The following is a 16,600-nucleotide window of genomic DNA, read 5'->3' as shown; positions in this document are numbered from 1 at the left end:
TTGAGGCCATTCCCAAATGTTTTGTCCAGTTGCATATCACAAGTAGTAGTTCTTCCAGTGGTGCTGACTGCCCCAAAAGGAGGGTTGGCATGTTAAAGTAGGCCTTGACTGCTCACACAGTAATTATGTACCACTTTGCTGTAGGCAGGGAGCATCAGGGTGCTGGGTCAGTTTTACACACAGCAAGTATTGCTATTCTTATTGATCTATTTCTTATGAATGATAACAAGTGGAATGAATTTAGTGACCGTTGTAAAATGCAGTGAGATACAATGACTGCAAAATGTTACTTGTTCTGGGAGAAATAAAAAATTATGGAGGTTATATAAGGATTCCCATTTCATAAACTTGCGATTTCAAGGGTTTATAAATGTTTACATAGCTAGTTTAAGTTAACCTGTGTGGGCTTAGGCCATATTGTCATAAAAATAAACAATGTATCTTTCTTACTCCCTCTGTTTTCTTTTTTGCTATTTTTTTTTATGCCTTGCACCATCCCTAGGGTTTGCTTGGCCGTATGGAACTGATCCACCATGAGTTACGAAATGGATAAATATTTTTGGTATGAAGTAAACCAAATATCATAAATGCTGTGTTTTCTGTATCGATGACAATGGCAAACACTTTATTCTTGATGATTTCTAATCAAACTGGAACACTTTTGAATGCAGATAGCTAAAGGCTGTGGAAAGTGGCAGTTAAATATGGGGACACCAAATGCAGTCTCCTGTCAGCTTGTGTCACATTTGTGAAGCAGCTGATATTCAGATTAACTTTTTTTTCTCTTGCTTGGTATTCAGCCACAAAGCAAATTGTCTGAGTTCATGTTGGTCTTCCAGTTTTTAACATTTTCTCTGCTTTGTTTTTGAGAGCCTTGAGATTTTTTCAAATTCCATAAATTTTGATCTAGCTCTATTAAAAAAAATTGTTGTATTTTCCTCTAACTAGTATTGTGTGAGAAAACTTTTGCTCTTCAAAGAATTGAAATCATATGTAATATTGGTTACAAAATGTGTTTAACCAGTAAGGTAACTCACAGCCCCAGCTTCTTTCAATTTCTTCTGAAAAAAGAGGAGAGTATTTGAAACCCTGAGTTTTGAAGAAGGAGCTATCCCTAGGCTAAAATCTAGTTATACTAAAGTAGTAATGTTTTTGTAGTTGCACTGAATTCACCTACCTAATTGTGTTAAACTTATTACCCATCTACGTGCTGATTTCCAACTTGTAAAATACTGCTGAAGAACATCTTATTGTGCAGTGGGGACAGTATAGGAAATGACTGCCTGTATTTCCTTGGTCTCTATTTTTTTTTTTTTTTTTTTTTTTTTTAACTAAGATTATGCAGTGATAGTTGCGTGCTTTGTCACTTGTAGAGAGCTTCTGGATTTTTTTCCCAATTCCCCTTCTCTTGATCCCCTTGTGAGTTTCAGTGAACCAAACTGGCCGTAACAGTCTGGTTGGTGACATGCTACCACTGAACTCACAGCTTGTTTGTCTTTACATTTGAATATTTTCTAGCCAGTTTATTTTCTCATTTCCCAGAATTGATTTGGTCATCTTACTAATTTTAATCTTTAACTGTGGAATTTATTGTAACCTCATTTCTTCAGGTGAACATTGTCATCAGAAAGTGCTAATAGTTTGCTTTCTACTTCTTGTTTCCCTTGGTTTTTAATTAATATACTGAATGTTGGTAGTCAAATGCTGCTTCTAATCATTGACCTTTGTTATGATGTGCAGTTAGCAGTAAGCTGTAAACAACAGGATTTTTCTATTTTCAGACTTTTTTCATATTCTTCCCTCCTTACTGTAAGTTCAGCTGTCTTGTGAAAATGTTGGTATTAATTCAAGCTTAAGTGAATATGCTGTATTTGTGAGTCAGTCTAGGACTGATTTTATTCAGTCAAACCATGTGCAGTTGTTAAATTTTTCTTATTCTTCCCCATAGCTATAATTCTTAATACTGTGGATTTTAAAGAGAAGTGGTAGACAACAAGCATTTTGGAAACTAGGAATTACATTTATTTCTATGTTTTTTTTGGATCTTTACAGAAGATGTGTATACATCTGTATGGGAACTGTTGATCACGGCCTGAACCTCTGATTGACCACCTGAGGCAAGCACCTGAGTCAGTCCCAGGAGCACAGGTGAAGGTGATTCACCTGTGCTACTGGAAGGGGTGGAGCCTGGCTTCACCTCTCCTAGATCCCATTTAAGTGCTGACTGCCACTGAGGAAGGATCTCTTTCTGGAGATCCTTGTGGAGTTTACTGTGAGCCTACGACACCAGTGAGCATTTCCATTTATTTTTATTATCTTTCTATCACAATAATCTCACTAAGCCTAACCTTTGTACACCTATGGATTGTACAACATCTGACATAGAATTTACTGTTGATGTTTTTGTCATAGCTTTTATTTCCTACTTTTTTGTTCTGGTTATTTCTATTGAAGTTTCACGTAGAACTTCAACTTCATTCTTCTGTTTATTTTAAGGTCTACCTTAGCTGTAAGTATAAATGTTATAATCAGTCTTCAAGGTGAAGCACTAGTACTGTATTATATGAAAGAATCAGATGCTTTCTGCTTTGAAATTTGTGGCATTATAACTGGGAGAGCAATTAGTTTGGGATGGGTTTCTGATTTCTGCAGAGCCCCAAATGTTTTCTATATGTTCAACCTGAGATCAAGGTCTTTTGAACAAAGGGAATATTTCTCAATGAGGGAGAGATTGAATTTATTTGCATTATCAGCATTTGCCACAATGCCAGACCTGAGATTAAGGAAAATAGCCATTAAGAAAGCAATGGAATCCTATCATATACTTAAAATCTATCTCGTTATTTTCGGTCTGTAATCAAGACCTTTTAAAAATCAGAAACGTCCATTTAACAGTGTCTTAGTGGCTAAGGTGCTCGTTTATGAGCTCCTAACCACCATTTTAGATTTTTTAAATAGTGAGATGAAAATATGGAGTAAATAAATGAAGCCTTTCCCCAGTCCATTTATTTAAACTCTATGCTTCATAATTTCTGATTAGTAGAGAATATTGTTTAAATAGAGTAGCAGTTGTGTTTTTAAACACAATAAAACAGAGTCTTTAGTTGTCAAATCAAATTTTGCTATTACAGTGAAGATCCCATTGTTGGAACTACTTCAGTTAATGTATTAAGGAGAAGTCTTTGGTGGATGATGTAAATCAATCCAATGAAGGGTTAACTGTGAAAACTGATGTAAGTTTTATTTTCTTATAAATCAAGAGGTTGGTAAAATGTACGCTTACTGTTGATCATTAGAATACAAAACTATCTGTTGAAATCAATTAACATGCATATCTGATGACTGATTGTATAAATATGAAAGTCAAATAATTGTAATCGTTAACCATGGCTTCAGGTCATATGAGTTGTCAGCTCAAAAAAAAAAAATAGAGGAGAAAAAGGTTGATTTGCATATATTTAATGTGGCATGCTGTACATGTGGGAATTTAAGATAAACCTTTCCTAGTAATCTGCTTGTTTTTATCTAAAAATCAGCTAGGAAATGTGGATCATAACAGCCAAATGAGCTATGTGTTGTACAGATAGCAGTTAATTCACTAGTTTGGGATTTAACATTGTCCTGTAGGTTTTAACAAGTTAAAACTGTTACTTTACTACGAGAGTTAGAAGAATCTAAAAGGAAAAATCAGAAAGCTAATAGAGATAGAGAAAGATTTTTAATAACATACTATACTGAATCACAAAACTGTCTTCATACAAGAAGTTGTACAAATAGATGAATTGAATTTAATTGGTCAATTGTAATAACTGGAAGGGAGGGAATATGGCAGAGGAGTGAAGCTTCTGGCCTAGAAATTTATGTACTATTTACTTTGTAAACATGATAATCCATTGAAGTTGATTTTTTTTTTTTCCCCATGAATAATGCAAAGTATCCCGTGTAACATTTCTAGGATTTCTTGAATAGTTAAAAATGAGTCAGAATATAATGGTCAGTACCTTACTGTACCTGTAACTTTTTTAGAGTGCATCTGCCTGGTATTTGTACCCGAGTGTCTATTCCTGAATGTCAATAAATCAATCTCATGTCCTAAATTTTAAAATTACCTGGTAAGCTCCTTTGAAATTTCATTTTTTTACCATGTATTTCCTAAGTTCCCAAAGGGAAGAATCAGCAGTATCTGATATCTGTTCGTCTGATTCATACTTGCAAAGAAAGACATTTTCTGTGATGTTAAAAGGTGGAGGATAGCAGATGATTTTGTTGCTCCATGCTTTTTCCTGTGAGTTTTATTTATAATGTTGTCACTGTTAGTATTTGAAATTTGTTCTTGGGTATATGGTACAATTCACTTCCTTGTTATTACACAAATCACCTTCAGTACCAGGGCTGCATGCCCTCCCTTGTGTAGCAGGCAGTTTCTCAGCCTGGGTAAGGCTTTTAGAACTTACACAACTACTTTCTCAAGTAGTAAAATCTCAATGCTGTGACATCCACCTGTATGGCACTGCGCTTTGTTTTAGTCTTCCACTGAGCAGTGTTTTGCAGGCGCTGCTGAGTAAAGGCACTTAGGTTATATGTGAAAGTTGAGGAGAAGGAAGCCTGCTAGCAGAACAGAGAAAGGAATTGAATTTGTTTTCTGTCATTACCTCTTGCATAGGTTGGAATTTAAATTTGACTGCAAGAGAGGGGGTGTAGCTGTATCTCAAGTTGTTGGTTGTTTTACCTGCTGTCTAAGCTGTCCTATCGTCAAGTCTATTCAAACAGAAAACAGTGACCCTTTAACACAGACAAAAATAGTTATGTGAGGAGGTCAATTCTGGAACCACACATTGAAAGCCAAAATTAAACATGAAACTAATTGAAAACTGAGCGAATCTTTAAACAAACAAACAAAAAGTGCTTTAAGAGTGACTGTAAGAGCAGTTTTAGCTCTACTGTAAACCTTTAGTGAAGAATCACTTTGATATCCAGGGCTGCCACGCTGCAAATGCATGAAGATGATGTGTGATTTGGTGGTACTTCCTTCAGGAAGTGCAGTGCTGGAATAATCTCAGGTCGCCAATGAGCCATTGTGTGTCCCAGTAATCTTGTGACAGTTTTTTAATGTGTGGAGGAATAGACTACTTTTACAACAATCCATTATTTTAAAAAAGTAGGATTTGAGATTTGTTATGTGTGTGTTGAAAGAGGATGGGTTTGCCGAGTATGAAGTGGGAATGAATTCTTGAACAAAAATCTGAGATTTCTCCCACTTTAGAAAAAAGCAGACTGTGAGGAAAAAAGTGTCTCAGATTGCTTAAAATACAGAAGTTTTTTGTACTCTTGTGTTTTGGGGCTAGCAATATTATTAACTCAAAGGGGAGGTATGCTTTTTCGTGATGACTATATTTAGCCGGAGGAATAGTCCTTTTTAAAGCAAATTGAAATGAGTGTATGAGAGCGTGAAATTATCAGCAGCACTGGTGCACATTTACATTACTTCTACATACTCCTTTGAATGACCACACAACAGAACAAGTACTTCATTTCCACTGTGTTGATTTTTCTTGACAAAACATGGCAGTCTATCCAAAGGAGAGTGTTTAGCCAAGATAAATATAAAATTTATGATTAAGCAAAGTGTTTCCTTATTATAATCCCTAAAGAGAATTTGAGACTTGTTAAATATAATGTGCCCAGGTAATTTTAAGAGTAAATTATCCTTTATGCTTTTAAATGCTGAAGTACAGCAACAGCGCCAACCATTAGAGATTTTATCAGCAGAAACAATGCTGCTTATGATTTGCTTTGAACCACCTAGTGAGAAACCATGTATGTGAAGGGTGCTCTGAAAATAATGCCTCCCGCTTTATTATGTTGGCCCACTATGTCACAGGTCAGTGTTGCTGATATGACAGTAGAAGTTGAACCTACTGATATTGTTACATGTTGTTGCCGTGTCACAGATGGCAGCAGAGGGGCACTCCAACAAGATGGTGCCTGATATGGAGGAGTATATGGAAAAAAATGTGTGGAATTGAGTTCCTCCATGCAGAAAAAATGGCATCCATTGACATTCATTGATGCTTGCTGGATGTTTTTGTGGATGTGAGCACAGTGAGGCGGTGGTTGGTGCGTTTCAGCAGTGGCAATTGTGACAGCGGGTCACCCCCACTGGTGCTGATTTCTACAAGCATGACATAAGTTCTTGTTCATGGCTGGTTAAAATGCATAGCTAACAGTTGTGACCATGTTGAGAAATAGTGTTTTGTAGCTGAGAATGTGCTTTAGCAAATAGTGTTATTGTGTTCTTTGTGTCTGCTGTAGTTTCTGTGGAAATTGATAGAAGGCATTACTTTTGGAGCAACGTGTGTATATGCTACATATATTGTTCAGCAACCTCAGGCTTTATGTAGTCATTCAATTTAATAGATTTGTACAGAGTCTAAGACTCCATATCAGTAGCATAACTTATAAAACTGTCTCACTTTCCTGTAATGTGTATTATGGAAGGAAACAAATAAACATTTTTTAACAGAATGGATAAAATTGATAAATATTGATAATGTGATTACATTTCTGGCACATTTCTTCAAGTGTTCTATTTACAGAATGCCATTTTTAAAGAAACTGTGGTGATTGTCAATAGTATTCATTACAATAAATGGAGAATGAAAGCTGGTTCAAGAGATGAGTGTATTTTGACCTTTGTGGTATGAGTGTTGGCTTTGGAGTGCAGAGTTCTAATTAAATTATGAATGTAGAGGAAATGGTCTCACTGTATTCTTTCAAGGACTCTGAACTACCAAAATCAAGGATAACGTTAGATGTCAGCCAAGTATTTTGTCCTTCTCATGGTTTGTCTTTACATCTGAATTAGTGCCAGTTTGCACAGATTGTGTGTCAGCTTAAATACAAGAAACAGGCCTCAGTCTGCTTGAACTCGTTCCACCAAAGACTTCTAAAAACTTTTGGTAGTCTGCAAACTGTAATGGTTGTTTCACATTAAGATGCTTTGTAGAATTATAAAACAGCTTTTCTTGTGCTTTCAAATAAAATGTTGTCATCCGCTAATGAATGAGATACCATCTGTAATAATTAAGGTTATTCTACTTGTTTTCCCCCTGCAGCAAAACTTCTGAAGGTTTGCAGAAGATAGTAAGAGAACCACCAAGAAGGCTATTGCAGTATTGTAAGTACTGCAACCAGAAAAACAAACAAGCAAACTTGAATTAAGAATGTTGTAAAGAGATTTTTGCTTTTGGGTTGGGGGGGAAGTGAGCTACATAAAGGGACTACATGTAAAATACAGAGCAGGATATATTGTAGCAATCATGTTAATAATTTACAAGGAAAAAACTGCACTCTTGTAAAATCCAAAATTGTATCCTTGTGCAGTGTAATCAGGAATTTACCAATAGCAATGAAAACTATTTCTGTATCCACCAAAGATTGATCTAGTTTATATACATTTGTTTATTTAAAACTATCAGAATTTAGAAAATCATTGTAGTTTTGTAGGTTTGTCATTTGTTTTAGTGACTTATTGTTTAGGTTATTTTGCAGAATTATTTATTTGCTGATTTATTTATGTATTTCATTATTTATTTATTTGATTATTTAGTAAATTATTTATCTGATGAATTATTAATACATCTTCATGACATGCTTTAAATTATTTATAACTTAATTTTGAGTTTATTGCTTTTCGACGCTGCATTGTTACTGACTAGTTTTGATTTTTTTTTCTTGGTTCTTGAAAATTAAAGTACTAGCTCTAAGGCAAAAGTATATTCTTCGCAGAATCTGTAGATGGTTTTCAATGAAGCAATTTACCATGTAGATACTAATTTTATTTAGTGTAAGATTGCTTAATCTCACTTTTTTATTTAGCTTTTGCTCAGATTATTTTGTTATTGTCTCAAGATCAAATGAGTGACCTTTAAGGAGCAAAGATAAACATTTACTTAAAATATGTAGAAAAAGAGTTGTTCTGCTTCCCATTATTAAGTACTGTTTAATTATTCTTAAAGTTCACTTGACATATTTTTGTCCAAATAAAATGGATGGTTTTAAAATGAGCCTATTGATATTCAAACTAAAACATTTAACTTCTAATAAGAAAATAATGTAATCACAGTAATATCTCATATGGAGATATTCTTCTTACTGGCCAGGTTTTAAATATGTGAAGAGAAATGGATGGTAATTTTACACATCTGTTACATACAGAACAAGATATTTGTCTGGGAGGAAAAATGGGTTTGTTTTTTTTTTTTGTTTGTTTGCTTGTTTTTTGACTCATAATGTTATTAGCACACATAGGAATTTATAAGCTCTGAAAAGGTAGGGTCTCTGTGTTGTTGTGAGCACAGAACCTGTCAGCGGTTTACATACAGCAATTCTTAGTGCACAAATTTAGTTGTGAAGCCAGTTTTACTTTGCTTTCTTTTGCCAAGCAGAAATGCTTGATTTCTTCGTTTTCTCTGAAGAGGCCTGAGTAAATGCATGAAACCAGAAAAAGGGCCCATTTCAGGCTGCATATGAGCATCAGCTCTGTAGCCTAAAATAGGTGCCTCAGATCAGAATTGGGCTCAAAGATTGTTGCCTGATGTGATTTCCCTCAGGAACTGGGAGACTCTGACCTGAAGTTACCTGCTCAGTTTGTTACCTGCCCAGTTCCCAGTGATTAACTCTTTTGGCAGGCTGAAGCTAACTTGTAGGAAAGCACAGTGACTGACAGCCCTGCTCATAGAGCTGAAAGAGCTGCAATGAATTGGGCAAAGCAGTGGTTCTTGTGGAAAAGAGCCGTGTGCACAACATGGCCTTTATTCTATGTTTAGTGCTTCAAATGAATTACTATGTACTTTAAAGTTTTAACACAGCTTGGGAAGGCTGCATTGTACATTTCAAGTTTCAATGCTGTTGAAATACAGTAGAAATGGCCTCTGTAGACAGGTTTCACTATAGAACTTAAATTATGCATGTGTATATCCAAATTCCTTATTTTGAAATATTGAATGTATGAATATTTAATTTGTATCTTGCTTTAGTATCTTCATATGCTTGCCTTAAAGGAAGCTGTTTCCTTTGATTTATGTACGTGGATAAAAATGTGTGTACAGTATGTATCAATGGTTTTTCTCTCTACAGTGTTAGATGAACAGCTTTAGATAATGATAGCTAGTGATTTTTATTCTGCAGCTTGCTACCATTTTATAGAACATAAATTTTTTGTATTTGTTCTATTAATCTTACTGGAGTTTTGAATTCATTTGCTTTCCAGAAATATTTTTGTAATTACATATGTTAGGAAAAGTCAAGTATAGAAGTCTTAGCAATGCAGTATTTTTGGTTTGTACACAGTAACAAAGCCATGACTATTGTCATTCTTAGAGGCAACATTCCAATGTGAATTTTTTTCTCTTTATATGAACATTTTGAATGAAGTCGAGGACTCCAAGGGAGTTCCTGAACAAATACTGGTTTGTAACATGCTGTATGAAATTTTGTGCAGTCACTCTTATTTCCTTGTGTAAATGAAGTCTTATTGTACCATAAGACCCATTATCAGCAATTACAAAGGTAAGTGCTGTCAGTGTGCATTCTGCCATCGGTTTCTCAGAGTATGAAACATTTCCTGCAATACGTGCTACTACTGTTATAGGGTAATATAACGCAGCTTCTGTGTTGGCACTGAAAGTAGCTACTTTATAATGATGACAAGCAAAAGTACAGCCAAAGGTCACATTAAACAGGAGATTTTTTTCACACTTCACCCATCTTCTGGTGTGGTATGAAAATAGCACTTTTTTTCCCTACGCTACAGTATTTTTAAAAAGAAGTTACCTTGAAATATTGAATATTACTTTTGTTCATGTTTTAAGACATAGTCTTTGGGGTTCTAGCATGCTGACTTTAGTGCTTTATATGTGTTTGAAGTTAATTTAAATTGTGGGTTCAATTAAGCAATGTGAGTAGTATTTTAGCCTACAACATTTTCTGTTTTGCAAATTTGCTTAGAGGCACAGCTTTAAGTTTTTCAAAGAGAAGAATTAATGTGCTGGGCGATAGTTATATGACATTGCAAGCCTAAGAAGGGCTTTATTGTTTCTCATACCTTTTTAAGAAGAAAAGTATGGATTTTTGTCTGAAAAATTCAAATCTATTCAGAAATAGAAGTGTGAGCCTAATCATGTTGACAGTTTCTTACCTCTGTTTTCAAGATATCTTGCAAGTAATGCAGAAGGATAATTTAGGCTCTGTGCTCAATCACTTCCTTGTCTTAGACTGAAATGGCCAACCAGGGTGCTAAAAAAAGTGTCATTTTAAAAATCTGACTAGTCATGTGTTAGATCAAGAAAATGAAGCTAAATTGTTTCACAGAGGTTGCTGAACATCTTGAAAATGGTTAGGAAGCCTAAATCTGGTGTATTATTGATAGGTGTATTTCTGTTCTAATCTAACTCCATAGAAATTGTAGCAGCCATATTAAGCTCTTCTTCAATTTATTCTATACAGATAAAAGAATTTACATCTCATGAGTCATGTATTTCCTGTTGTATCTTTAATACATCCATTTTTAGTATTTTTCTTGCTTCTCTCCTCTATTGGTATTCTTAGAGGGACTGTGTGTAGGAGCTTGTTATTTCACCCACGAGGCAAGAAGGAGTTCAAATCAATAGCAGTGTGTTGTTGACATTAAATGATGTTTCTTTCTTGCCACAATAAGACTTGATTTTGTCATTCTAATGATGCTAGCATACTTCACAGAATAGGAATCAACACTCACATTCTTACATGTAATAAAAAAAAAAATCTTTAGGAAGAAATACTGGAGAGATACCCTGGTATTTGTAACCAAACATACCTTAGCTTTGTAAAACATGTTCATATTCTGTTTCACTTTGCACAAGAACTGCTTTGCAGTTCATTTTGGAAGTCTGCAGTGAAGGATACAGGACTGATGAGAGTTGACAGTGATGAAAATATGATGTTTTAAAAAAGAGATAACACACAGTATTTGAAATATAAGTTCAGATTAAATGTGGATCATAGTAAGACTTGAGTTTAAAAAAAAAAAAAAAAAGCAACAATCCAGTAGAAATTCGATGTTTTCCAAAAAAAGTCTTTATTGTAACGCTTAGAAAAAGAATGTCTGAAAGAGCGTAAGATATAGTCAGGAAGAAAATGTCACTGTGGGTCCAGTATTGCCTTCTGTATCGTGGCCAAAAATGAGCTGCAAAAGGATGTGAATTTAAGAGGAAATTGTGTAACCGTAGGAAGCAATAGCGTGATAAGAACTTATGGATATAATATTGGTAGCAGTCATGTTTTTTGAGAAGCGCAGGCTCTTTTGTGTTGGACATCTGTGAGCTATAGCGGAGATGAATCATTCTATTATATTATTAAAATATCCTGCTCTTTACATATTTCTACATTCTTATAAATATCTTTCACTATATAGGGTAGATGTTGTGTTTTGGTTTGGTTTTCTTTTTTCATCTGAAAGAGCATTAGTGCGGTTGCATGGTTCAACATTTGTATATCATATAGTAAATAATGGATTTTAGTTTTACTGTTGAACACCATCAGCCCGTTTTGTGAAAGATTTTCAGTAGTAAGCAGCTTTATTACTATCTACACATATGTATATTTTCTATTTGCATTTTTTCCTTTTTATCCTTTTAAGCAAAACATGGGTTCTCAGTTTTTATAATGTAAGTTGTATTATGGTATTTTGGGGTTTTACATTATCTCCACTTTTACTAATCTCTTTTTTTTTCTCTGATTTTCGAAAGGCTACCTGACATTAGGTCACTGTGATTCCTGGTGGTTTTTCTGGAGAGGGAACACCTATTATTTTGCCTCCAGTAAAAAAAAAAAAAAAACAAAAAAATAAAATCAAAAAAAGCCCTCATAAAATTACAGTAACTGTTTATTTTTCAGTAAAGCTAGTAAAAATTGTATAAGCAATTAAAGCAACCGTCTGTGGGTTTTTCAAATACATGTTAACTGCAGGAAATAAGTAGCATCCAAACTTTAGAATGACAGAGGAGGGTTTATCCACTTCAACTCCAGAAAGTTTTTGATGATTCTCTTCCTGATTGACCTATGGTTTAATGCATTAGATAAAGCCTATGTCAGGAGCACTTTTTTAGCTCATTTATACTAGCAACACATTTTTACCTCAGATCCAGCTTACTAGCAAATAGTAGTCAGAGTATCTTCTTCTTGTTGGTGTATTTCCTACTTCTTCTTTCTACCCTAGTGCTGAAAGTAAGGTATAAATCAGTTTTGCTAAAATAGCTTCCCCTTACTTGTATGAAGTTAGTGCATACATGAAACACCACCGGCATCTTCTATTCTGCCATGTGTAGGTAAAGATATCTACTAGAAAAAGCCTCTAACGTCTTGTCAGAAATATAGTGAAAGAAGCAAGAGGTTCAGTGAAGAAGGCTGTGACTTGTGTGGTGACTTTTCTCTTCTGAAACATGTTTTTCCTTTCAGCTGAAATTCTGATGTTGTAAACATTTGTGTATAACTTCCGACAAGCTGATAGTGACACTGAAGTTGATAAATATGACTTCTTACAGCACTTATATTTAGTAAACACCAATTTTAGACTATTTTCTTTATCCCAGGCTCTTACATTTGACATACAGAGTTGGATTTAATGTTCTTCACTTTTTCCAGTGGTTATGGAAAAAACAGAAATATCAGAGGGGTGTTTTTGTTTTTCTTTTTTTTCTTCCCTATTTTTCAGTTAGCTAGAGTTTTTGAAGAACTTGGACCTCTGAGATTCTTCCATGATCATGTTCATATAAATTCTAACATTTCGTTAACAAATCATGAGCTTTTTAAATTAATACAGTAAAAATTTTTGTAACATATGCCTTACCACAGATTTCATGTGATTTGTGGATTCAGGTAAACACCTAGTTCTTTTGAATTGCAGTATCTATTGACTGAAGTTGGTGTGTATGGGTAAGCTAGAAAATGTATAAGTTTTTCATTGAAGTTTATTCTTACGTGCAGCCAACAAATGAAATTGTTGCAATTATTTAATGAGAAATTTAATTTTTTCTGTTTCTATGCAGAATTGACTTTTTGGTTTTATGCTATGCAACTCCTTACCATGATATGTTTAAGCTATGTATTTTTTTAATGTGTTCAAAATATAAAGCCCATTGAAATATGTTGAAATATCTGAATTTACAATTTATGAACTGTTACACTTAGACATTTTGTATTTGTTTTGCTTTGCTATGCCTACTTACTCTTAATGAAAATCTGCACAATCTAGGATGGAAAGTGAAAGCAGTAAAAGGACCAAATGAGAAGTAAATTTTGGTAACAACTTGGAGGAATGGATTTTATTTCTCAGAAATCACTTAAAATCTACAGTACTACCCTTAAGACTCTTTCATAGAGACTTGTATTGTATGCATGTGCATTCAATTCATTCTTAGAACAGTTAGTAAAACTGAATGAAAAATGCACATTGTGGATTTTCAGAGAAACATATTTGAATAAGTAGCTAATCTATTGAGTAGAGTTGTCCATGCATTCTAAAGACATTTTTTTTCTGTGCTCAGACAAATCAAGATAGTAATCACTTATAATTTCTTGCTTTCATGAAAAGGAGTGATGAATAATATGTTTGGAAGGAACGCATGAGTCATAAAATGGGGAGCTGGGCAATCATGGAAAAATTCACTTTAAAAACTCTTTTCTGCTTATCAGGATTCGTAATGTGAATTCCGTTTTCTGTAATGTAATGTAAGATTATTATGGTTGAGACTGTGGTAATAGCCTTGAATGGATGACCAACTCAAAGCCTGTTCCAGTATTAGTTGGTGGGTTATAATGAGGAGTCAGCTAAAAGTCATTTTGGATATAGTGATGATCAGAGGACACTTTCTCCACTGACCCCGTATGAATGTAGAAATAAAATGTCTCAAAATATACTTCAGTTAATATGGAGTGAATCTAGACCCTATGGTCCCGTCAGTATCTACACTAATATAAAATAGCTTTTAAGATCTGTTAAATTATTGATAACTTGGTAGAACGCTTCAGAAGTTCTTACTTCTACTTCATATTTAAGTCTGTGTAGCCAGTCAGTGTTTGTACCTTTTCTTGGTTGTACAACTGCACATAAAAGAGAATAAGTATTCAAACTAAATAAATGGATCAATTTGTCATAGCTTCACCCACAAAAAAATTCCATCTGATTTGTAACTTTTCTCCCATATTAAAGCCATCAGGCATGTTTTTCAAAAATTGCATGATGGAATCAGTCACTGACTTTGTGTCCTGGGCAAGGCTTGCACAAGCAGCTGTTGTTCTCCCTGCAGTGACCTGGGCTGGGCAGCATAGCATCTGCCTCTGTTTTCTTTTCAGTGACCCAAGCCAGATTTCTTCAAAGCCTATTGCTGATACTTTCCCCACAGCCACTCATGCTAATTTCGTTTACATGCTGCAGCTGGTTTTGAAACATCTATTCCCTTTTTCTAGTCTGAGTCACTCTTTCAGTAAATTTAAATAGGTGATTTTAAAAATTCCTAGGTTGGGCATAGGATTGCTTTAGTTTTCTTACTTTAAAGCATATGTCAGGAAAAAAAGCAAATTAAACTTACTTTCCAAAGAAAAAATCAGTGTTGTCTTTGGTTTTTACGAAGAAGCCTTATTTTGAACTGAGATAGTTTTACTTTCCTTTAATGGGTGAGAAGAGAGATAAAGGTGTTGGTGGAGACTGTGGATGTGGCAGAATACAGAAGCTTGCAGAAATAGAATGGGAGATATTTTGCTCTATGAATTGTATGGAAAATTATGTAGCAAAATGCATTTAATGAGAATAACTAATAATGTTATAATATCTAATAATGACATAAACCTTAATCAATATGATTAAGCTGTTCTCTAGAAGGCATTGTTGGAGAATAGTTAAATGCAAAATGAAGAAGTGTAAGTTTGTTACTTTGGAGGCATACATCTCAGCTTTCATAATCATTGCCTATGGAAATAATAGAAAACTTTTTAGTAAAAACAAAGTGATGTGGTTTTTGTTGTGGTGGTGTTGTTGTTGTTTTCTCCATAGGACATTTAAATATTAAAGTGAGCCAAAGGTTCTTCCTTCTTTGAACTTTTTTATAGTGACTATATTTTATGAGAGGTTGTCCATCCTGCTTTCATTCTACAATCTAATTTCAAAAAATTTCTTTGAAAACTCCAGAAGTATTTACCTGGCAAGTGAATAAAGAAAAAAATATTGTGGCTACTACTGAGCGGCTAGAATTTGCTTCAGTGATGAAAATGTAGAGAACATAGCATGAAGTTTTCCCCAGTATAAACTGAAGCATACTAAGAGTGATTGACTGGTTAGGAGAGAATTACTTCAGAAACTGAAGAGGGTAGCCTTGCCCTGTTCTTACCAGTCTTATGCAGGCTGCTACTTGTGCAACTATGCACATGTTGCTATGTTAGTTTTAATCTTTATTAATTTCTTGATCTGACTACATTACCACTAGTGGTAATGGAAGGAGTGAGGACAGGAGGCAGTCACAAGCCAGTACCCTAAACCAGTTCTGTGCCACTGACTAGCTGTGATGGTAAAAGACACTGCTACCAGGTATGTAAAATGCTCAGGGTTATAATTGCTTGCTGTTTCTGAAGTTTCTGTCACTGCATTGCTACACTATGCGTATAAATTACAATGTTTGATTTCTTCAGACTTTAATAGAATTATTTCAACTATTTTTACTTTGTGAAATGCAACATCATTTTAAAAACAGTTTTCTTAGACAACAGAAAAAGTAGCGTAGAAAAAAAAATCTGCATCATCTGAAAGGAATGAGCCATTTGGCTCAATATGATAGGGATTTTCTTAAGTAACTTCTCTGTGACACAATCTTTGCAGTGTTCTGACAGCACTAAGGTGCTTGTTTTTACCTTGTCTAAGTTAAAAACTGATACAATTTATAAGGTTTAGTTGATATCCTATGTACAGAAGTTCAAATTACCTTATTTTTTATGTAAATGTCTCCATTAATTCATTTGTCTTGCAAGCCTTTGGTTCTTAACATTTACCAAAACTTTTTCATAGTAAGGAATTCTTTCTACTTCTTGTGCACTTTCATTGTTAACATGAATGAATGTACAAGTCCACTATGATCAAAATGTCATGCTTTAAGTAAATTCAAGATACATTGTCACGTGTGTATTTATAATGTGTTTTTTGAATATTTTTGGAGAGTGATTGTTTTACTGTGATCATGCTATCAAGTACAGTGTTATGTTCACTTTATGCTTTCAGACTCAAAAAAAAAAAAAAAAAAAAAAAGCGGCACCCACCCCAATGGGGGAAAAAAAAAGAAAAAAAAACACAACTAAAACCACACCACCGATCCAAAACCAAGAAGACAGCCTATTGATGATCTCTGCGTAACTCTAGAGATGTATAAATATCTTCTGGATGCAGTTAACTTGAGGAAAAAACTTCATGGCTTCTGATAAATCAAAATACTGAATCACAGAGTAGTTGAGTTCAGAAGGCACCTCTGGAAATCAACCTCTTAGCTCAAAGCAGGAGCAGCTGTAGTGGATAGTCCAA

The 16,600-nt window shown here is 34.4% G+C and overlaps 1 protein-coding gene across 13 annotated transcripts in view; it reads left to right on the top strand.

Moving 5' to 3' along the window:
- TBC1D5 (TBC1 domain family member 5) overlaps positions 1-16,600 on the top strand; it is a 297,677-nt gene that overhangs the window by 19,205 nt on the left and 261,872 nt on the right. For 4 of the 13 annotated variants that reach the window (XM_085226305.1, XM_085226308.1, XM_085226306.1 and 1 more), the window contains exon 2: positions 7,116-7,177. The exons of 6 other annotated variants lie outside the window; for them this stretch is intronic. The gene's annotated coding sequence lies outside the window, so the exon portion shown is untranslated. Of the gene's footprint in view, positions 1-2,057; positions 2,290-7,115; positions 7,178-16,600 lie in introns of those variants that run through there. 3 more of the 13 variants (XM_085226311.1, XM_085226307.1, XM_085226313.1) reach the window with 2 other exon arrangements.

This window comes from Meleagris gallopavo, chromosome 6 (genome assembly GCF_905368555.1).
Source record: "Meleagris gallopavo chromosome 6, MGAL_WU_HG_1.1, whole genome shotgun sequence".
NCBI classification, from domain to species: Eukaryota; Metazoa; Chordata; class Aves; order Galliformes; family Phasianidae; genus Meleagris; species Meleagris gallopavo.
This window is presented reverse-complemented; position numbering and strand designations above follow the sequence as displayed.